Source organism: Lagopus leucura, unplaced genomic scaffold (assembly GCF_019238085.1).
Source record: "Lagopus leucura isolate 7727_CA_CO unplaced genomic scaffold, USGS_WTPT01 Super-Scaffold_100022, whole genome shotgun sequence".
Taxonomy (NCBI): domain Eukaryota; kingdom Metazoa; phylum Chordata; class Aves; order Galliformes; family Phasianidae; genus Lagopus; species Lagopus leucura.
This window is the reverse complement of record NW_024962275.1, coordinates 1901522-1925712: the sequence shown is the minus strand read 5'-3', so window position 1 is coordinate 1925712 and position 24191 is coordinate 1901522. Positions and strand designations below refer to the sequence as shown.

Genomic DNA, 24191 nt, shown 5'->3' with positions numbered 1-24191 from the left:
TGGGATGGGATGGGATGGGATGGGATGGGATGGGATGGGATGGGATGAGCACGCCGCTTTCTGCAGCCTTTGTTAACCCTGAGCTCATCTTATAGGGAGCGACGGCACATCTGTGATAGAGGTGGACTTGCTTAATTGCATTAGGTGTAATTTTAGTGCATTGGCAAGCACACAGTGCGAGCCCTCCCTTTTTAGGTTGAGTAGAATGGACTGAGGTGCCCATCTGATGGGCTTTCCTCTCCCCACTCCACCCAAAGTTGTTGCTCTGGCACAGGCAGAGCACAGAGATGTAGCAGCCGCCGAGCGCTGTAGGCATGGGAAGGAGGGAGGGAGCAGCACCGGCTCAGCCCTTGTATGGACAATAACAGCTGTGATGTCCCCAGATCCCTTTCCCCTTCCACACCTGCACTCCGGTGCAGCCCTGTGTCTCTGCTCCCGGGCAGCCCATGGCAGGGAGCTGTGCGGTGTGGGTTGGCTGGCGGTGGAGCAAACTGCACACAAAATAAGAGGAAAAGAGACCTGGTGGTTATTTTCCAGCCTGGTTAGAAGATGAAGCTCATCAGTGTGTTTGTGTGTGTACATTTCTGTGGGTGCATGAGTGAGACAGCCACACATCTCTGGATAACTTATATGTGAATGCAGAATGCAGAGCGATGGCAGGTTTGGTTTGATGGGCCCCGCTGCTAACAGCACACAGAGGTGTTGCTTCCAGGAGGAAGATCCTGAAGTCTTATATGAATCTATTTAGAGAATGACACACAGGTATCGAAGTGCCAGAAAAGCTCTGTCTGAAAAGTATGGCAGATCAGGCATACATGGATGTGATCATTTTGTAGCAGTGAGATTATAAAATATCAAGACAGCACCATAGGACCCACTGAGCACACGTTTCACTTTCAGACACAGCGAGAGCAACTTCCTTTTAGCCATCCTCACCCACTGGAGGAGCTGGGAGCTGCTGAATGTTTCTGAAATCTGGGTTTTTCTTTAAGCTTTTTCCTTCTGGATTTAGCAAGTGAAAGGATTGTGCTGGTCAGCACAGGGAAATGTTGCAGAGACAGAGTCACAATTTTGCGCTGCAGTTTTCACAGCTGCTCCAAGCAGGGCACTGTGTTCCACATGGTGGACAAGTGAGGGCAGCTGGGGATCTGCCCAGTGCTGCTGGGTGCCCCGAGGTGGGCACAGAGGGGGCACACAGGGCAGTGTTTTCTCTCTCTGCAGATGAGTTTTGTTTCATTCTGCAAACTGGCAGTGTAGGACACGGGAATGAACTGCTTTGGCCAGCCCTGAAGCCAAAGTCGTTTTCTTAAATTAAGTCTGTGATTTCCCTGCTCTCCCTGAACAAGAGCCCTGCCACATGCTGGGCAGTGTCCTTCTGACAGAGTGCATTTACCACAACTTTTCCCTAAAGGAATTCGATGAATGGCTGTAGTGCATTTTCAGCATAGTGATTAAAATGTGGATTAGAGGAGTGGCAGCATTTGTCAGCATTGAACAAACCGTAAGGATTCGCTTATCTGAGTATTCAGAAACTGGAAACGAAGGGCTTCAGGTATCACTCAGGCTTCAGCTGTGCTCTGCAGACACACCGCTGTCTGCAGGGAGCCGTCTGACACTCGGTGGATTCTGGCACTGAGCTTTCAGTCCCCAGCTTACCCAGCACTGTCAGGTCAGTGGGAGTGAGCGGGTTTCCTTCTGCAAATTCCCTGGCTGTAGATACAGCTCCGGGAGAGGTGAAACAAAGCAGCAGCTGGTCTTCTCAGTGACACACCTATGGCTTGGTTACGGAGATAATTCTGTCTTCCTGAACATTCCTGTGTCGATTAAAATGCATGATGCATGCAGCTCTGTGTATGAAGGGGCTTGACTATTTCACTCTCATTCGGTTTGTGCTGTGCTTCCTTATCTCTCTGGAAATCGAAGAAATGCTTCAAAGGAGCACCTGCTATCAGCGTTGCTTCCTAGATATTTGATTTCTGACTCCATCTTGTATTGAAGCTGACTGCCCGCAAACTCCTGCTTTTCTCATGGAAGTAACCGTTGTAACAACATTTTGGTCTGTGGCTTGGCAGAATTTTTGCAAGAGATTGCATCTCTGCAAGAGATGCCGTAGCACAAATGAATAGTGCAATAAATGCAAAGTCCTTGAGGTTAAGTATTGAGCTGTAGTTGTAGTAGATCACAAATGATTGTTACCTGGGTTTGGCATACCTTTATGGGTGCTGTGTAATATCTCCTCATATCTTTATTTTTGCATTTCTTGTGTGTCCTGTTCATCCTGCTGTGTACAGCAAGTGTGTATAAATACATGAAGTGTGCACAGATGTGTGCAGACAACCAACGAGGTGGATGTGGCACGTATGGAGAGAATATAAACGTATCTGTGTTTGATAAATGTACGTATTTAAATTCATCATGTGAATTTGAAATGGCACGTGATTACAGTGAGGAATTTGTACAGTGAGTTTTATAACAATGCAAAACGAGGAAATATCTGTAAACAGAAATGTCACAGAACGTCTCGGTTGCAGCACTTCCAAATCGCCCTGCTGGCTGTGGGTCACTCTGTGCTCCATGCCTCACAGCAGCACAAAGGATCAGGCAGGTTCCCAGAAGAACCTCGCCGAGCTGCTCGTACAGAGCGAGACCCTGCAGCCTGAGAGGAGCTGGCAGCTCTGCCATGTGTGGGGCTCATCTCCACGGAGCTGCTGTGCTATTTGCTGGGGTCCCACTGCGCTCTGCTATGTGCATGCATGGTCTGAGCAGCTCTGGGAAGGCCGACGGTGCCGCCAGGGAGAATCCTGGGCAACTTCTTTTTGTCTGTAGAGAACATCTGAGAAATTGTCTGAGCGGCACATCAGAAGAACGCGCTGATTACAGTCAGGCAGAGCTTATGTTTGTAGGACAGGCGTGGTCGAATCTCATGGCATCTGATTTTCACACTGACTGAGAGGAGACTGATTTGAAAGAGGTGGAATAAGAGGTTGGTGCTGCCTTCAAGTGATGGCAGGGCTCACGCGGTGCAGCTGGACACATCTCTTCATCCTTTCACATACTGATGTTCTTCTTGGAGCCTTGTAACAGCAACGGGGTACAGTGATTGATTGTGAACAGAAGCAATATCACAGCAAGTACAGCTAGGGTCTGACGTGAGCTGTGTTCATCTGGTACGTTGGTATAAATGTGAGATTGCAAGGAGGACTGTGGGATGAGCCTTTCAGGTTTTGTTTGCTTGTTTTCAGCTTTTGTTTGTCACTTGTTAGAGCTAGAAAAGGGTTCTGCTAAAGAGGCTTTTTGCTAACAAGGTGTCCCGCATCCTGACTTATTACAGCAGCTAATGAAGTTTTTATCATGGAGCACTGAATGTTTGTGTTTGTAGGGGCCTCTCTGGAATCAGCCACAAATCAAACATTTGGCAGATGGGTTGTCCTTAATTGGACCCACATTTCTGCTACGAAATAGGGGTTTGAGCAAGTTCCTGGGTTGGGCTCTGGGCACACAGAGCAGGCCTGGAGAACCGAGAGAAGGTTATTCTGCTGCGTTTGTTAATTGTGTTGTTTGGGCATTGTTACATCAGTGCTGAGAGGAGAGGGACACAGGGTCACTTTATGGGATGAAAGATGGACACTCCGTGTAACTCATTATTCTGATGTAATCCTGATGCTGATGGCTCCTAAGGACACCTTTTCTCAGCGTGCTGTGTGCCTTCAGAGCTAAGGGACACTCAATTAGTAACATTTGGGATTATTTTGCAAGTTTTTGTGTTGGTCGTTGTTTGCATAATTCCACAAGATAACATTCCATTTATGGTTTTTTTCTTGGCACTACAAAAAGTCTGAGCATATGGTGGATTGTTAAATGAGCCTCAGCCTGGGAAGGGCTGCAGCCATGCTTTGGTAACACCATGGCCATGACTCTTACTCACTCTTTCAACTATTCAATTCTTATGCTGCCACAAATTTTTCCTTGTAACACACAGAGAGAAGGGAAAGCATACAAGTCACATACTGCAGCACATTCAACTCCTGATGCAGCACCAATGCAGTCTGCTCTATGGGTTCCAAACATTCGTAAAGTTTATTTTGAAGCAATAGGAGAGCATTAAGAACTTCTGAATATCCGTACTCATACAGTAAAGTTAGTCTGCGGGTTCTTGTCAGGTCTCATCGTTAATTTATTCCCAACAAACCTGATAGGCCAAATATTGTTAGTCATGATGAAGCTGGTTGACGAGAATAGGGTGACTGCTGCATTACAGAGCATGCAGAAGTGGCTTTGTTTCCTTTGGGAAGAGGAATGACCCCCGCACAGCCATGCATGGAGCTTGTGGCTGCTTCTGGCTCCTTAGCTGAATGGCATTGGCTGTGCAGTGTTCTAAGCAAGAAGAGTTAGAACAGCAGGTGCAAGGTGGAGGGTTGTTTTGATAATGCAGATATTCTGAGGAAGCACCACCAAGTTTGTACACAGGAACCATTCTGCACCATCAGCCATACCTGGAAAGCAAAATGTGACGTGTTGCGAAGTGGAGCAGGAGCATCCAGCGTCTGTGCTGTGGTGCAGAGGCAATGTCTGTTCTCAGTCCACCCCACCACCAGCAAATAAGCGCAGCTCTGGTGATGGGGAATGGGCTGAGGAGTGCTGCCCACCCACACAGAGTGCTGCATTTATGTCAAGGCAACCTTGGCTGGGAATGTGCAAATCAATCTTTTAATGGGATTCCTTGGCAAAGCATTTCTTGAATCAGAATCGGTTAATTACTGATCCCCATTTAATGGCTATGTTTGGAAGCTACAGTGAAAGCAGAACTGCTTTGAAGGGGAGATGCAGGAGGAAATTATCCCCTTTCCACACAACCTGTTATGTTGCTCATCGTCTTCTTCACAGGTACAGGACTTTTAGGAACTGGCACTCAAATCATTTTAAAGGGATAATGCTCTGAATAGTAAGGGGATTTTGGGGTTTTCTTTTGGCATTGACATAAAAACAAATAGTCCTTTTTATGGAAGAAAGGGTAATGCTCAGCGTTGTAAGAATAAGGTCCAGGCTGTGGGCCCTTTGTGTTTCTCTGCTTCTTGGCTTCCCAGCTGCTGAAACAGCCCCACATGGTGCCCCACAGGGGTACAGCTCAGACTCTGACTCAATTGGAGTCACGTAGCAAAATTATAAAATCCTTCCTACTTGAGCGTCTGCGGCACTACCAGGATAATTGGCTTCATCCATCTTACAATTAGCTTGCAAAAATATGTTTTGCATTCCTGACCTTTTCTCTATAAGCATGGCCATTGTTTCACTGTCCTGCTTAATTACAAAATATAGTGTTGTGCGGCGGTACAGATGACATCGTTGTATCGTTGGCTCTAATTTGATGAGACATCATAATGGGGAGTTTTCATACCGAGGGCACCGAATTCGTGTAGCGTGAAGCCGCATTTCTCTAAACCTACTAAATAAGGAGAAGTTAATTTTATGCTCCATCTTTTTGACGTTTGTAATCAAAGCATTGTATTGCAGCTGCAGATGGTTAGCATTTGAAGAATGTTTGGCAAACACGTACAGCGGGAAGGCATTGTTTCTGCAGCGGAGGTCAGGTTGGTTAATGGACAGGAGGATGCTTGCTTTCCTTTCGCCATCCCCGCGGCCTGCAGGGATGCTGTTGGCCGTTGTTGGTGGAGGTGTTGGTGTGGGGCAGCAGTGTCCCCCAGGGCAGCAGTTCTGCTCGGAGCCCTTTGGCACCGCCTCTGAGCCGGGGAGCAGCTGAGCTGCTGCACTCCGATATTCTTCAGATGGAAGACAGAGGCTGCCACGGCACTGCAGGAACATTTTGTTTCTGCACAGACCGTTTATTCTGACTTTGCCCTGTTGGGATTTTCGTCTGCATGAATTTCCGTGCAATTACATTAGTGTTACTCTCCATGTCAATAAACTCAAAGAAAAAAAAGAAATGCCGTCAGTACAGCTTTTATACCAGAAAAGGCTTTGTGATGTTTTTTGGTTGTTTTTTTTTCATTATTGTCTGTTTTCAGTAAAATTAAGATACTTCTATCCCCAGCTTAAACTACCTGGCACACAATGCAAAGTGCCCTTGATGACAGCACTCCTTGCAGACCAACAGGAGTGGCTCCTGCCCCTGGCTGCACTCACAGCCACAGGGCCATCGTCGCAGTCTGAACAGGGCAGCAGGCTGATTCAATGGGAAATTATATTTGGGGTTGGGTTTCTGTTTGATCAGAGCACTGAACCATGTCAGGAAACTGCAGGGTAATGGGAAGGTGCAGAAGAAGCCCTTCTCTCTCAGGGGCAGCATGTAGCGACATTAATTAGTGCTGTTACCAACCTGTGCTTCAGCCCGTGCCTCCAGCACTGCGTGGAGCCTGGGAGGGCTTCTCCCTGGCTTCTCCTCCATCTCCATCTTTCACAGTGGAATTTCCCATCTCAGGAAAGTTGCCTTGCTGGATGCATCACATTTTTCTGTCCTGTACTCTGTTTTTTTCTGTTGGCAACCAGTGTGAGATGTCTGTCGGAAGGAGGAAATGTTCAAAAACAAGCTTGGCTCAGTTCTTCATTGAAGCTCTGCAAGGCCTTGGTTGGAAGGTCCGAGTGAGGGGCAGAGACTACTGTAAGAGTGCATCCAGCAGCTGAGGTGGGCAAGGTTTTCAAGCCTTTGTTCCGAGTGCTGGAGGACGCAGATGTTTGACATGTATATCTTGTTATCCAATTTCATATTGCAGTGGTGGTGCACAGAAATGCGCTGATTGTAGCTGCAGGCAGCCCGTGCACTGAGCTCGCTGCCAGCATTGGTTGTACAGAGCATGGGCTGTAATGATGTTCGAGACTTGTGAATATGAAATAACTCTGTCAGGTTCATCCATCAACTGCGAGGGGAGAAAAAAACAGCACAGAAAAATGTGTTCCTCTGTCCTTCCTCCTCCAGCACCCTTTGAGAACGCCTTACAGCATGGAGCGTCTTCTGAAATTATTATTAGGGAGGTTTCAAGTGCACTGTTCACTTGTGGTGTCTTCTTACGATGCTGACAGTGTGGTCTTGTTTACCTCACTGCCAGTGTTGAGAATTTTCATTTTCAGTACAACTGCAGAACATCTCACTTACGTTACTTATGCTCTCAACGGCAAAATTCGGGTCAGGCGTGATGAAAAGAAAGAAGAGTTCATTTTAATTGAACCAAGGCAGTGCATTTTAGCTAGAACTAAAGTATAATTTGTTTCACAAAAACACTTAACTGATTTGAATTAAAGCCAGAAATATGAATTTGGCTTTAATCCACACGTGTTACATAAGCAGTTCTGTGAGATAGGGATGTGCCATGCGTTGTACGTGATTGATGGCATGCAGGAGGGAGGCATTTGTTCACAAAATGATGCCAAGGTGTTAGCAGGTGTAGAGCCACAGGTATTATATCAGGCTGTCCCCTTTGTTCACACTTACAAATGTCTCTGGGATTATGCTGGCCCTGCACAGTAACCCCCATGCTCTGCTGCTGGTACATGAGAGATTGCACGCATCCCCTATTTGAAGTGTTCAGTGCTTCTTCCCCATAGGAGTCCCTCTGCAAAGTAGTCCTGCAGTAGTTACCAAATGATTTACATAACTCTTACCTTGAATAATTAATATTTTGCCATCCTTGCTGTGCAGGGAGCTTTGTTCCATTATGGATATGTCGCTATATAGTACCACTCTTACTGACACATACATAAAAATATACATATACATAAAATAGAAAGATTGATCTATATTTCAGGCAAGGTGAGAACAACGTTTTAAAAGACCGCAGTGCTTCTGAGCACTGCAGTGAAGGGCTGTGGGCTGCGGGCAGCAGAGCAGCCTCCTTCCAGCAGGCAGACATGGCCCTGTGCTGCTGCCCCGTGTCACACCTGAGCAATCTGGTGCTGCTTGAATCACAGGGTTTGCTTTAGGACTGTTGCACAGGGGAAAGGCCATGGGCAGTACAGCATTTCTCGTGCACAGCATGTTCTGGACCAATAGAGAAGACTGAGGTGGCTGCTCATGAGCTGTCTTTTGTTGTAACTTTTCTCTTTTCAGAATGCCAGCTTTGCATGCTTTTAAAATCCCATTGCAGCAGTTTTTATTTCTTCTGCCATGTGCTGAAATGCTTACATTAACTCCATACCTTAACAGTTCTAATTGCTGACGGGGCGCTGCTCACAATGACTCCACAGCCTGGCTGATCACTGCACCTTTCATTAACGCTCCAAGTCATCGTGGAAGCATTTGTGTGTGTCAGGGTGGGCGAGCATGGGGGCTTTGGCCAACAAACTGCTGAGGGCAGCACCATGCAGCTGCAGGCACGGGGCTCCAGTGGCACCACTGAGCGCTGCCCAGGGGCGTCCCATTGCACAGCACAACTGCAGGAGCTCTGCACGGAACCTCAGAGTCATCCAGAATTAATTATTCACTGATGATCGCTCAGACTTTACGGATTAGGGAGCAGGGAGGAGGGTTGGCGGGGGTGGAGAGGAGATAGAGCAATTTGGATTGCAATTAGTATTTAATTTCTTTCCTTATTCCCCGTTTGCTTAAATCAGAGATTGCATGTTAGAACCAAGCGAGGATTGATATCCCAGCAGTGAAAGTTCCCTGTGCACCAGGAAGCAGCAAATCCACTGCAGCCTGGAAGCTTCCCAGAGAGACAAAACACTCCCATTGGTTTGAGGAGCTGAAGTGTTAGAGGAGCCAGTTTTGCTTAGGTAATGTTTGAAGGGAACAGATGTGCCCAGTCTGCCAAAGCAGGAGAACTTTACTAGTGATATCTTGCTGTTATGATAAGAACATTCAGATATTGTCTCTCTGCATCCATCACCCAAATTCTCCCGAGTTTAAGCTGCACAGCAGCAGGTGTGCTGGGTACTGCAGCCTGGCTTTGCAGTCCTGTAGCAGCCTGTGTAACCCCAACCCGCCGGGCTGCCGAGTCGTAGAGAATGTAATTTTAAGTTTAGTCATTACAAAAACGTTAGCCAAGAGTTGAAAGTCTGCTTTACTGGTGAGATTGTGTCTAATGTGAAACCTCAAGGGGTTTTTGTGATTACACCAGTAACCACAGTCTGGGTCACACTTTGCAATAATTATCTTGATGTCTGAGAGGTTGTTAGAAAGTCCCTGGAGGAAGGGGCCCAGATGCATTGCAAAAGAATTTAGAGGTCTATGCTGGCAAACTTTCAGTACTTAGAGATTTATTTAAGTTAGCTCTTTTAATTGCTTTCTTGCATCCCTGTTCTATTCTAAGCTCTATGAGCTGTCTAGGGAAGAAAGTCTAGCTACCATTAATCTCCTCAATCCTTCTTCCTTTAACTAGGTACTTCTGGCTTCATTTACACAGGCATTTGAGCCCTGCAGAGTGGCTCATAATTGTGATTCAGTTTTAACATGTTCTGAGAGAACATGTAACTTAGGAGAAGTCATCAGCTGACTTCTGTGTGTGTTTTTTTATTTTTAACTCCCATCTCTTGAACGTGGCTTATGATCTCTGTATGACATAGCTGCTTCCTGGGCTGCTGGCAGCTTCCTTGATATGTATTCATAAAGCAGTTCTAAGTCCTTGAGTGAAAACTGCAAGAAAAGGGCAAGGAATTATTTGTCTTTGTTTTGTTCTCATGGCCCTCGTGTTCCCATTCCAACACGCGCCTGGGAGCTCTCTGTCTGCATGCCTTCATACCTACAGCTCTTAGTGCACAGCAAGGCAGGGTGTCTCGCCCTCCTCAGATAAAGCCACTCATATTGAGGCTGTCACTCCCCTTATTAATTTCAGTTCCAGCCCTCTCAGGGAGGCAGAGCCCCTGCATACCCATCAGTGACAGCAAATGCTGTGGTGGCAGGGAGTGAGGAAGCAGTGACAGCAGCACTGAGCAGAGCACAGCCCCGGTTGCCCATTGCTGGCTGCTGGCTGCTGCTGCTTCCCGGCTGCAGTGCGTGCTTCTCTCTCATAAATGCTCCAAGTCTCATTGCCATACAATACAAAGCCAGCTTTAGTCCTGGGAATAATTGTTTTCAATTATATTTTGTATCAATGAGTGCCGCAGATACAGTCAGATATATGACACATAATTTAGAGCAGTAATATTGTTAAACCTATTGTTAGTTGCCTTTCATCTTTGTTATCTATTCCTCGCCAGTAAGTAGGCAGTTTTTCCCTTATTTCACTATGCATTACTTTGCAAAGGGGGCATCTGCCCAACAGCCCCAGGTCCCCCCATGCCCACAGCCCGGTGCCCCCCACCCTCAGCCCACCCTCCCTTCCGTCCTTGTCCCTCATCGCCTCAGAGGAACATATCTTTGTGTTGAAATGAAGTGATAGAGAGCCGGCATTACACAGAGGAATGAGCTATGAAATAATGGGGCTAATAAGCATGTAGAATAACTTGACTGTCCAAGTGCAGTCCGCGGAGCGGCAGCTGCTGCAGATACACTCAGGTTATCAGCGTGCGGCTATTTTGTGCTGAGAGGGCTTAGGTGTAATGAGAGTTCCTGCATCATGGGAACTCTTGACAATGAATAGTGACATTTTCCAATAACAACTTTCAGAAATGAAGCAGCCCTGTGCAGCAACGCAGTGCTGCTGACAGCCTGCCTGGGGAAAGCCCCTGCCTGCCCTCCCCCTGCACAGCCATCAGCTGCTGCTTTGCCCCCCGCTCCGCTGTGTTCCAAACCAGCACATCCCTTCTGCTCCTGGCTCCAGTGCTTCCACATGGGTGAGGGCAGTGCATCCAGATCTTCAGGAGCAGAGGAGTGCTGTATCACCTGCATCCCCAGCACTTCTGTCTCCTCCGGTGTGCTGTGATAGAAGCACAGACTTGTCACCAAGAAGCTGGGAATGTGTCACTCAGCTCTGTGAGTAGTTTTTCTTGTCGCAGTTCTTCCTCTTGTACCTTTTTCTTACTACAAATGTCAGTAAAGAAGGTAGGATTGAGTTTGGGTTGTGTTCTTGAGTATATCAGTTAAATTTATTGGAGAAATTGAGCCCTCCTAATTGTGTTCATCCTGATAACTGAATAAAATACAAATAAATTGTCAAAACCTATTGTATGATAGAGATTAGGGCGGGCCAATTGATTCAAAAAGTGATTAGTAAACACCCTAATAAACATCGTGAGATGGCTTTGCAGCTATTTCTGAGACTAATTGCTGGAGAAAAAAGGAATAATTATAAATCCAAACATTTGTAAAGGTGGAGCCGGGCTGTTTTGTCCAGGGGTCTGGTTACCATCTGTATCCAAAAGTACATAGGAAAACATTTCTCTCCGCCAGGCACCCAGCGTGGTTGTTCTGGGGTCAGGGAGCCTCTTGTCAATAAGTTTGCCAAAAATTGAGCCTTTTTGTTACACTCATAAGCCAATGTCTGTTCCTGAGCTGTAACATGCTGAGAATCCGCTCGATGGTAAGTTGTGACACATGCAAACAAACCAGGGAATTGGTTTGTAATATGCATTGGGGAAGTCTGCTTTGTGCAGCTCTTGTATCTGGTGTTCCCTGCTACAGGAGCTCCTGCTGCTTAATTTAGTAACACGTATGTCTGATTTTCCACTTTCTAGAGGGCGTGGGAAGGGATGTGTTTGGCTTTGCTCTGCACTGAGGGGCTCTTTGCTGTGACTGTGCTCCCCAAAATCCCACGGAGGCGGTGACTTTCCCCGAGCCCACTCTGTCTATCGCCATCCCTACACCTCTGCATGCAGGGGAGTGGTTTTCCACAGCGACGATTGGTAGTTACAGCCCTCATTTCAAACAACATGAAAATAAAGCAGACTGCATCCAAACGCGCTCCCACTCCAGAGTCTGCAGATGAGCAGCACTTCGGCTCCTGCTTGAATAATCACTGCTGCTAAATATGGAGTGGAGCCGCGGGCCGGGCTGTGCTGTGAGGCTCCAGCACTCGTCCCAGCACAGCAGAGCATTATTCCTCCATTGTGATCGCAGGCTTGTTGCTGCTTTGCATTCCCATTCTGCACCGCTGCCCCCCGCTCTTCCCGTGCCGAGGGACGGCGATGGAGGGAGCGCCTGAACGGAAAATCCTTTCATAGCCAAGACATGATTGTTACTTATTTATTTTATTTTCGGTTAATACGACTGCAGTACAAATGGGGCCTTAATGCCTAAGGGCCTTGCGTTTTTGGAGTAATTCCTTATGACGCGTGTCAGGCTCTGTTTTATTCAGGTGGGTGGTATGATATTAAACAACAAAGCAAGCTTGCACTTCCCTGCGCCGTATTTATGTGCATGCTCTGGCACAGAGGTGCTTATCAGTGGAATGCCATACCCAGGCGGCTATACCTAGTTTGAAATGCTTTGCAAGTGCCAGGCGGGCATTCAGATCCATCCACCTGCCTCACACCAGCATCCCTCCTTCCATCCCCTTGGGCTGGGCCAAGCGGGGCTGTGGGAGACGTTCCTTAAGTAATGCTCCAGACAAACGCTTCTGTCTGAATGGAATATTGATTTTCTAATTGCTGTGCTGCTGTTAAATGAATCGTTACTGGAGAGCAGAGGGAAAGCAAACTCAAGTGCATAGCAAGCGAGCTTTGGCTTGTCTGCTAAACACACTCAGGGTGTTAATGTGCAAAACTCAACGAATGGAGTAAGGTGGAGCTGTCTGTACCACACAGACAGGCTGACCTTCACAGAGCCCTCCCAGCCCTCGGTGTCAAACCATCACCACACAGCTGGGGGAGGACAGACGGCCCCGAGGTGGGGCCCATCCCGCACACCTCCCGTGCGGCCCCTGTGTTCCAGAACTGCCCTTCAGACACTGGCGGTGCGAGAGCTTTGTGTTCCCACAGGAGAGCAGCCAGATGGCCGAGCCCTGCTGAGCTGACAGCCGCGGAGCGGGAGGGTGGGCAGGAGCTGCCGGCGCTGGGGCCTTTAACCCCTCCAGTGGGTGCAGCTGCGGGATGCGCCCGGCTCCGGCTGCCAGCTGAGGCCTGGGGAATCGCTGACCTGGATCTTATGCGGGGCCCCCAGCACACGAAGGATGCGGAGCTGTTAGAGAGGGTCTGGGGGAGGGCCGCGAGGATGCTCAGAGGGCCAGGGCAGCTCCACTCTGGAGACTGACTGGGGAGCCGGGGCTGTTCAGATTGGAGAAGAGAATGCTCTGAGGAGATCGTGTCGTGGCCTTCCAGTACTTGAGGGGAGATTATAAGAAGGCGGGAGCGCGATCTTTTTCATGGTTTCAAAGTGGTAGGATGCTATCAGTGCTGCCCGGAGCTGTGGGTGCTCCATCCCTGGAGGTGCCCGAGACCGCAGATGGGCAGCCAGAACTGGGGGACAGGCAGCCCACAGCAGGAGTGGGACCAGGGGGCTGTGAGACCCCTTTTGCCCTCAGCTGTTTGATGGATCCGTGACTCGGATTGCTTGCTCCATCCCCTTTCAGCAACCCCTAGGAGCCATAGGAGCAAACTGTCCAACTTGTTGGGACGCCAGAAGTAGCTGTCAGCTATACCATATCCAGCCAGTAAATGATATATCTTAATTCAGTTTCAGAAAATAGAGCATATGCTTGTGTTTGAACATATCCTCTTAGCTGAGAAATAGCTTCTTTATTTTTCTGGAGTTTAAAATGCCAAATCAACTGATTGCTTTTCTTTGAAAACATCTCCCACATAAAATACATACTGTCTTGGTGAACTAAATTGATTTATATTCAGCCATTAATAATGTATAGCCCATAATTTGCAGAACAACGCAGTTAGTTGGGAGATGTGTCCCATTAAGGGGCAGACAGCTTTCCGAATGAGGAGAGGGGTGGTGCTGGCAAAGGCAGCTCTGCAGTTCTCCCAAGCTATTGGATGCTCAGTAGTGCTCCTGCAGTTCAAGTCCATGTGTGTGATTTAATTGGGTGCTGTGACCTTCTCCTCTGGGAGGCTTTTCCATCTGCTTCAAAATATTTGAAATTTCTCCTCATGTCTCCATTGTTCTCTTCTATTACAATTAGGAAGGTTTAGAAAACTAGTGAAATGATATTAGGTTTCTTCCAGTTGGTGCGTCATTGGCTGGAATTCAGATCTTGATAATGAGATTGGAGCTCACCTACCTCTCTTTCAGGATTGTAATAAGCTGATGATAGAATAAGCTAGGCATTAGGTAAAATCTGCTGGTTTTTTGGCAAATTAATGAGATGTTGTAACAGATTGTTTCTGACAGAGGATAGCTTGGACTACGTGAACAGATTTGAAGCGGCGGCGGTGTGAAGCAGGATTGTTATTACGTTTGGGGCAGAGATAAAATGCTAGTCGAGGTCCAGAGGCAGTTCCCTTTGCTTCATTCTGATACGACGTGTAGTGTTTGGCAGTATTTCCTTGGAACAGAGACACTTAATTGCTGTGGAATCAGGGAAATGCTATACTATAAATGTGCATAAACAAGAGCAAGGATCACAACTGAAGCTAAATCCAAGATACCGTCAAGTAGGATAATCCTCTAAATGAGATATGATTCTTTCTCTACTTTTCTTTAGTGCTCCTCTACACACATTGAAAAAACGGTGATTTCAGAGTCATTGCAGATGTGCAGGGCTGCCCCACAGGGTGGGAATCGTGGAGGTACAGCAGCAGAAGGAGCAGGGCTGGGACTGTGCTCCATGGGCAGCTCCAAGCAGTGTGGGCACCAGACTGGTGCTGCTTCTCTCTCCTGTTGGATCTCTGTGAGTCTGCTGCCTCTGCCTACAAGGCTTGGTGTGTGTTTTTATGGAAATCTCCTGCTCGTATCCCACAATGGGAGTCTGTCAGGTGCTCAGTAAATGCAGGCAGAGCTACGCAGGGAGGTGTTACAGCAGAGGAAATAGAAACATAAACTTAAACAAATTAAAAAGATGGTAATTAACCAAATGAATTTCATCCTGGAGATAATCAGATGAATGCATTTAGAGAGAAAATAATCCCAATTCTCTGAAAACAGTAATTAAAAAAAATAGTCAGTTTTGGGAATGGCTAACAAGCGAGATCGGAGGCAGGGAGTAGACTAAAGCAATGATCAGCTCTGTTTGGGGTGGTGTGTGATGGGGCCCTGATGTCCTGTGCAGAGCTGCGCACTGTCAGATTCAGTGTTTGGGAAACATCCCCATGTGAGCAAGTTCCTGAGCAGTGAGTGGAACACAGGGCACGACCATTTGTGTTTTCTAGGTCAGCTGCAAGATAACAGAGGGCGAATTTCATAACTGTGTGTTTAAAAAGTGTCAACAAAGGGGAGGTGAAAGAATGCAGGGCGGGTAATTGACAGATAAACATGGCACAAGGTGGGAGGATGATGGCATCCACGCGTCAGGAAGTGACCTGGGTACCGCCGTATATCCGATGGGAGCAGGCTGCCCCGGGAGCAGTGAAAGCGCTCCCGTTACTGACAGTGCTTGAGGATGTGCTGGAGGAGGCAAGCGCCCAACAGGTCTCTTCTGCTTTGTGTTAGCATCTGAGGATCCCAGCCAGGGTCCGAGAGCGTGGAGATTGATGGGGGAAGGAGGGATCTAGGGGAAAGAGGGAGGAATGTACTGGTGTCTGTTTTTTAACATCCTAACTTGGGTGCTGTGATTTGTTCTGGAGCAAATGTTAGCGAGGTGTGTTGTGCTTTGTTTTTCTCTTTGGGTTCTCTCGTGTGAGTCTCAGATGCTGTCTTTCGTGGACAAAACTAGAGAGGGGTCTTGACCTCAAAATATTGATTCATGCCAGTACATTGGATGCTGCAGAGTTTGAGGAGTTTTGGCTTTCCCAAGGTTTGACCCATTGAAGAGGAAGTGTTTGGCTAAGCATAGAACTTGAGGGGAAGAAATAGTATTTGTTTCCCAGAGTAAAACCAGTTCTTTTCAGGGTTTAGTCCATGAAATGGTTGCAGTGTCCAAACCTCATTAGGAGACTTGTCTCTTGGGTTCTGGATGAGCAGATGCTCTTTCTTTACCAAATACGGATAAATATTGTTTTTCTAGGAAATGCCCATCTGATCATAGCATATTGTGGTGTGACATCTGTTTGCACACACGATACTTCATAGTGATCTAATTTAATTTTTTATTGAAACTGCCAGTGGATGGATGGATGGATGGATGGATGGATGGATGGATAGATGGATGGATGGATGGATGTGAAGAAGTGAACAGTGTCAGGAGATTAATTTTGTTCCGTTGTCAAAATGCCCCCAGAGAGAACAGAGGAGGTTGGAGTTCCTGCAGTTTCTGGAGGATGCCCAGCATGGGCAGTGTGTGCTGAGCCCTGGTGTGCTCAGGTGTGCTCAGGGCTGTGCAAATAAACCAGTCAGTTGCTGGGATTAGTAATGAACCCAAGATTCTTACATAGTATGTTACGGGGGTTCTGTTGGGTTTGTCACAATGCTCTTATCTAGTTTTGATCTGCATGCAGAAAAATGTATAAAACCTGAACTAGAAAGAAAGCATCAATGGAAACCACATAAGTTTAGCACGCAAATTTGTAAGTGTTAATAAGTCCTGTCTTTTCACTCAAACTTTGTGTATTTCATTTCACATTTACATTCCCGGTCTTGCACCATCTCTGTGGATGGCTCAAAGTCACAGTTTATCTGTTCTTACCTAACAATGGGGAATCGTTGATCTTCTTATTTCCTGAAGAAGCAAATGGCTGCTTTGTGTTACACTGGCTTGCAGGCTTGGCTGGAGCACAGGGCTGGGGCCTGGGCAGCAGCTCTGCACCAACTGCACAGCATCACACACAGCCATACAGCCCAGCTGCTATTTTTAAAGCCTCCAAGCCTTGTGTGTGCTGGAGACTCTTCGTGGCTTGGATGTATTAAAATGGGACATGTTGTCTAGCAGGTTGCCTCCTACAATATTCAGCATTCGAACCAGACGTGGCCCTGTTCATTACAGCTCTCGGGAGAACATTGCTGGCGAGGGGAGCTGGGTGAAGCCCATGCAGCGATCCGAGCTGTGCTGCAGACAGAGGAAATGACCGTGGGGATTAAAGATGGGGAGCAAGTGGGATGAGAGCTGCCTTGGAAAAGTGGGCTAACAACTGCCACAAAACCAGTGCTTCCCATTCCGCATCCTTTTCTCCAGGTTAGCCGTCTGAACAATACTTAACTGCTTAAAACTAATCAAGCTCAGAAGTAGTATTTATTGAATCAGAATTCAGTACTTACAAAATAAATAAATGGTCTGTTTTCCATCTGTATCTGCACCACATTGCTGCTTGCGACTCTTTGTTATAGAAATATGTTTCTAGTCTAGCATATGTTTCCCATCCCCAGCTAATTATCTGCGGCTTCAAGTAGGTGCTGGGGATTAACAAGTGGCTGTCGTTTAGGAAGTCAGAATCGGGAGGAACAGAGTTGCATGAAACCCTCTGTGACCTTGGAATGTAGCAGACATTTTTCTTGTATATTTTTTTCTTAAGTTTGTCTTCTTCAAAGGAAGACCTTCAGCCCTTCTCAGGCTGAACCATCTCTATAACAGTCATTAAAGATTCAGCAGTACCTTTTAAGTCCAAGTTAGGAAATTCAAATTTTTCAATTTAGTGAAGTTGTGTGTCTTTTTCAAGTGCTATACTGCTCATTTCTGAAGGTCTTCCAGGATTTTCAGTGGCTCCTCACTGGAATGGAGCAAAAGCCAGGATACGTTGTTAAGAGTTGAAAATCTCAGTGCCACAGGACTGCACATCTTCTATGGCAGAACTGTGTGCAAAGGTACAGATGTCACACAGGCTCAGAAGGAGCCCCTCCGGCAATCAGCACTGCTTCTGCTCTGCTGCTGACGCCCTTTTTGAGCATCACTTGGTTGTTTGTCTCCTATTTGTTTATTTCTGTGTTTGGGATTGGTCAGAAGCTGAAGCCTGTGCTCTCCAAGGGCTTCAAGCTTTTAAGTGTTGAAGGTTGAACTTCCCAACCATGCTGAGCTAAACTGCACTGTGCTTTGAAATCTGCATCAGGATCTCAACTTTGTTAAGTGGCCCTTTCTCTATTTAATGTTAGAGGAGGAAAAAATGTAAGCCTCCGAGTGGATTCAGATTCACACTTTAATTAACCATATTTTTACAGCATGCTGCCAGCAACTGTCAGGAATAAGGAGATGCTTCTAATCCAAATTCACAGCAAAAACCAAATGCACTAGAGATAGCCCCAGCCAATAAACAGATTCATCCTTTAGGAAACAATATCCTTCCTGCAAACCAAACAAAGAAGAGCTGATGCAAAGCAGATCTGCTCCACTCTTTGTCCCAACCAAGCGCAGGAGGTTCAGAGTGCTGTGAGCTCCAGAGCTGTGCCTGAGCACCCACAGAGCTGTCAGTGATGGAGAATCATTGCCCAGGAGATAGATTTGGATTTCAGCCTTCCCAGGGATCAGTCTGGAGAACAGAGCGTGGGGAGCAGGAACAGGATCAGGATCTTGAAAAGGTGTGACAGGTTTTGAAACCCCATTGTAGGCTGCAGCAAACTAAAGCAAGTCACTGAGCTTTGTGGACGAGGGGTGAGAACATGGCTGCATGTGGGCTGCACGATGCTCAGGATAAGTACTTTTTAAACCAGAAAAGTGGCTGCAGCGAAGCTCCAGGAGATGAGGCTGAGGTGCTGGGATGGAGGTGGGAGCTGGAGCTGAGCAGCAGTGCTGGATGATGGCTCTGAGTCTCCCATAGTCTGAGAAGTGCACAGGCAATGAAAACCAACTCACTTGCCCTTGTGCTGGCTTGGCATGCAAGGGAAAAACATCAGCTTGGTAAATGATGATGAGGCTATTTCTCTCCAATGGGCAGCGTGTATTTGCCTTGTCTGTACTTTGGGTTGGGAGTTTTTTCTCTCCCAGCTAATTGTCAGTGGCTGTTTTGAGGATAGCTCACTGCTCGATTTTCGGAAAAGGACATTCCTCTGACTGCTTAGTTTCCTTTTCCCTTCTTATTGTGAGTAAGGGGGAGCAGAAAGCAGCTGAGAAAGAGCAGGGGTTAGGAGAGAGATCTGCAAAAACAGCTGAATACCAATCATTTATGTACTCTTTAAGACACTGTGGGGTCACCTGGGATGCTCTGCTCCATCTGCCCACCTCTGGGACACTGCAAAGCTGCCATTTCCTGAGCCCATCCCCTTCACCTTCTTCTTTCCTCATCATTGCCATTGACCTCTCAGTGTGCTCCAGAAAACATGAGAAATATTTTTTCTCCCTCTTCCTGAGTGGTTTCATATATTATTTATTAATGACATCCTGAGGACACCATAGTGACAGATCCTGTTACGATGACTGCAGTAAAACTCTGCACTTACACAGAGCTACTGGCAGCTGATATATTTGTTAGAGACACTCTGGGGTTAAAGTCAGTGTAGCTGCAGTCTTCTTTGTCTTATAGGGAACTTTGAGAAAGTGGTGTTGCAGAGATTAGCTCAAGAACAACACAACAAAGCAGTGGCAGTGATTCAGGTGGGAGCGACACAACCAAACAGGGGTTTGTGAGCAGCCCCTGTGGAACGGCCCTGCAGCTCAGTGCTGGGCAGCCTCAGTCTTCCCCTGGGCCCACGGGGCTGCTGGCACCATGCAGAGCCTGTGCCCATGTACAAAACCATCCTTCGCCTGATCCAATTGCCCTGTTTGTCTTTTCCCATGAAGCTCTGGTTTAATGAGGTCAGAAACATTCATAAACTTTAAAATCTCACATGGAATTGGAAACCATTGCCTTGCCTTTCAGGTGTATGGATACATGCAGAAGATCCAGGTGACCTTTAGAACGTTTCCTTGTTTTTAAATTAACTCTGAGTTGCGCAGAAGTAAATATTTTTTATGTGTTCTGTTTTTGGGGTGAGGACAGTTTTCAGTTTTGATTTTTATACCTTCTAAGCTATGTATGAGTATCAGTTATATTTTTTAATTGGCTTCCTTGTTGGAAGAATTCTTCCCATCTGAGTGCCAGTGTCAGCTCCCTTTAGGCATCCCGAGTCTGGCATGCATCACGTTTCCTTCAGCAGCTTTAGCTCACAGTGCTGAGGAACGTGGTATCCTGATGCTGGAGGGCATTGCTAGGAGCAAGGACAGCTGCTCCTGAAGCTGCTGCCAACAGGGGACTGTGAGCGTGAGAGGAGAAACCATGGCCTGGGGCTGTGGGGAACAGGGCTATGGGGTACAGGGCTATGGGGCTAGCAGGGATTTGCCATGGAGTTGCTGGCTGCGTGCTGGGCTCCTGTGTCACTGTCACTGATAGTGCCAGGTCATTGACTCTGTGGGTGCTCTCGGGGCACATTCAAAGCAGTGCTTGTTGACAAACCTCTGCGCAGTGCTGCATGCCCTGGTGCAGGGTCAGGCTGCAAGGGCTGTGGGGACTTTTCCTGGCAGTCAGATCTGAGTGCAGTCTGCCCTGCCACTTCTTGGACTTCCTTTGACTCTGTGGATATCCATCACAATATTTCTGCAAAGAGTATTTAAATTCATTAGCCTGAGTTGTTAATGGCAGAAAGTCTGGTCAGTTTTTATCTAGTAGTTCCTGCCAACCGTGTTAAACAATTGGGGCTGAATTTCACAGCCCTCCTGCTGCAGGCGGTGCAGCACTGCTGGACCTGGTGCTGTGTGGGGGCACACATGGGGCAGAACTGTGTCCAAAGGCTGCTCCCAGCAGGAGCAGAAAGTTTTTGTGGGGAAGCAGAGATTTGTGCCCCGTCTCAACCAAGGGGTGGGAGAATCCTGTCAGTGCCGATGCGGTGGAGCGCTTCTCTCCAGAAGATGTTAAACTGGTGCCCAAGTGTTTTGTTAAATAGAGAAGTTTGAAAGGCACGTTTAGAGCTGAAATGCAGCTCTTAAATGAGATTGCTGATAGAAATAAAGGGAATAACAGAATGATGCGTGCGGTTGTCTCATGATTTGCAAAACATAAGGTCAGTGCATAAGCAAATGCTGATGTAGGTACATAAATAAGCGGCCTACTTTTCTGGGATGCTGAATCCATTAAAATCAATGGAAGTTCTGCATCCCCGAACAAAATGTCACTTGTTTTGCTCGCTAATTTTAGGTACCCAAATACAGAAACTTTGATCTAAGAGAAAACTGCAGAATTTTTGCCGTGCTTCTGGAAGACTGAACTGCAGGGCACTCCAACACCGCAATGGGGCCGGGCCTGCAGTGCATCCAAGAGCCCATGGTGGAGGAGAGGGAGGGACAGCAGTGGATACAGCTCATGGAGCTGGCTTAGTACATGCAGAGAGTCACAGTGTGCTGCATGGATCTCTCCCTGGGATCAGCAGTTCCAGGGAAGGCATTTCTGAAGCCATCATATCAGCCAGTGCAGATGCAATCTCTGTGTGTTGGTCCCAGCAGTGCAGCTGCCAGCTCATGACTTGCTGTCTTGCTCCATCCAAACAGTGCTGTTCGTGTCAGTGTGGTCGTGATAAAACAAAGTGAGAGATTTGTCTCATGCTTTAGTTTTGTTTTAGAGCACTAAATATAAAAGGAAGAGAGATGAGTGTCCTTTTGTCCTGTGAGGGCATCGATTTCCATTGCCCACGCTGGCGTGCGTAGCTGCATGGGCCTCTGCTTTGCTTTACAGGGCGCGGAGTCTAGAAGTCATCATCTAGGACATTTCTTAATGCATCCTCTCACTGTTCAGTACGTGTGCCTTGCATTCCTTTCAGAAGTTCGTGCTGCTCTCATGGCACATGTACCCTTTCTTAAGGCTCTCAAGCACCCCAGCATCACCTCAGCCTTCCCTCCCCTTTCCAGCCTCAGCTGTTTTCTCCAGTATGTGTCTTGAGCTCCCAAATACCATCCTGCCCTCCTTCTGTTTTCTTTCTTTCCTTACCCAACTCTGGACTTTGTGTCATCTTTGTGCTTTTTTTCCCAATGACTTCTTGTATTTTCCTACTTGCAAAACACCCCCTGTGCAGAGTGAAGGCCATTAATGCCACATTGCAAGGCGCTCGTCTGCTGCCACACACAACAGTGTGAATCGGTGAAGTGTTCAACTGATGTCAGCAGGAAAAGTTTTCAGCAAATTCTTAATTTACTAAGTACTTCCAGATTAAGGAAGAACATGGAATGGCTTACACACACGAAATGCTCAAAGGCCAGAGGGACTGTGCAACAAAGTGCTCATTGGAATACAATTATTTTTCAAGAGAACAAAAGAAAATGCCTTTTTTTTTTTTAAACTGGGTCAACGCTACATCTGCAGCACTCAGCCATTTTACATACGACATGATCACCCACTCTGTTTATCTTTAGGCACTATGCTCCTGCAAACTGCCAATTAATTGCATATTTGGTGCCTGCTCTCTCCCAGCATCCTGGATAAACACAGCGAAGCCAATCAGAGGGAGCTGCTCTTGGCTGCGAGGGGAAGGAGATCTGTCATTGTCTCAGCCTTGTTATCTGCAACCAAGGCAGACTCTTAGCAGCATTCTGCTTGTAAACACCCTCTTTAGACACCTTCTGATTTACATAGATGGTGTGTCAGCTGTTGTCTGCAGCACTACCTGAAGGTTTTAGAATGACTGCTTTCAAAACATTGTATGCACATTGTCCTTGATAAAAGGACAATCAGTGGCAAGGGCTTTCGTGCTAGCAAAACATCATAAGCAAAGTCCTTAAAGCAAAAAGATGAAGCCACATCCAAGCTAAGGTGAGGGAGAAAGAAGCAGAGTGAGGGGTGTGGGGCACTGTGTGCAGGGAGTGCTGCTCAGGGGGGTTGGACCCAGATCTCCATGTGCAGGATGCAAGGGGCAGGTCATGGCCCCTTCAGAAAGCTGCACGCTGTGATGTTAGCCCAGGGCACATCCTTCTCCTCTGCTCCGGCTGGAAGTATTCCCTCCTCTGAGTAAGATTCGCATGTTATCTAAGTCTAGTCTGGAGAAAACAGTAGACCATAGGGAATAACCTCCATTGCACACAGGGTTTCTGATTGGCCACGTTCTTCATTTCCAACTCTAATTTATGTGACTGCTGAAGTCCCAAAGGAATGTGCTGGAGAGAGACGATCCCTCGGTGGCTTTGGGCACACACTCACTGCAGCCTGGCAGGTCTTCTCTCCTCCTTTGTTTCTGTTGTGCTCTAAAACTAAGTGACTTAAAGATTTGAGGCTCAGCTGAATCCACAGCAGCTGCAGAGAGCCAGGACAAAATCTTCTCCTAGGGCAATGCTCAGGAGGATTTTCAACTGCCATCTTGACATTGAGTTATTGTAAATTAACTGTTGCTTCCAGGCAAAGAGTGATGAATGGTCTGAAATGAAGAGATAAGTGTGCACATGGATTCATTCTCCCAGGCTCTGCTGGACCTTCTGTGGTGCTAGCAGCTGGGAACCATTCCCAGAACAGGGAATATTTGGTGCTGGGTCAGTTCTTATATTATTATGCTACATGTATATAGAGAATAAATGAGCAGAACTAGTTTGAATTTACTCCAGTGTAACACAGAAGAAAAACAAGCTCTTCATGTCATGATTTTTGGGTCCTGTTTGTCCTGCTCCTCTTTTTGAACAGTCTCAACTTTGACTGTCCATGTCTTAATCATTTCATTTAATATTTGCTTTAAGGCTGTGGGTGTCTGATGCTGTCCAACCTGGAGCTGGTATGAGCAGGAAAGTGGGAAATGGGTGGCATGCAGTTAGCCCATGATGGCTGCTGCACAGCCAAAGCTTCTGCCAAGTCAATGGGAATATAACTGCTGGCCTTCAGGGTAAGCAGGATTTGGCCTGCAGACAGCAAACACAGGATTCATAGTGGGTATTGCAAAAAGGGTTTTGTTTCCTGTCTCTGAGTTTTGGATGTGTCGTGATTTCTGGTGCAAGAACAGACTGAGAGCAGCTGATGCTCTGTGTCCTAAATGCCAGCTGTGCAAATTGCACTTGGTGGATTAGGAAGATGCTATTTGTATTGGAGTGATAGTGAAATGCCTGTTGTGGTCATGCACAGGTCACAGCCAAGCTGCCATCAGAAGGTCCAGAAATGGAGTAGGGATGTAATAGAAAACAATTCTGCCCTTCCACTTTCTCTTGGAAGAAATGTGCCTGGCAGAAGAGCACATCCCCACACAGTGCCTGTTCCCCTGAGCTCCAGGAGCAGCACGTGCAGTGAAGCAGAACTCGGCCATCCCCACTGCATGCGCTCAGCGCCGGAGCAGCAGATTGCAGCATTTGCCATCAGAAGGGCGTGAAAAGCACTGCCTTGAGCAGCTTGTGTGTGAGGAAGGGGAGAGGCACGGGAAGCTGTGGGAACTCACCCAAAATATTCGTGGTTTTTATTTCTGA

General features: G+C 47.1%; 1 protein-coding gene across 3 annotated transcripts in view; it reads left to right on the top strand.

Annotated features, from left to right (window-relative positions):
- The window catches only part of LOC122184078 (DAB2 interacting protein), a 125303-nt gene that overhangs the window by 35710 nt on the left and 65402 nt on the right, over nt 1-24191 (top strand). The window lies entirely within an intron of this gene.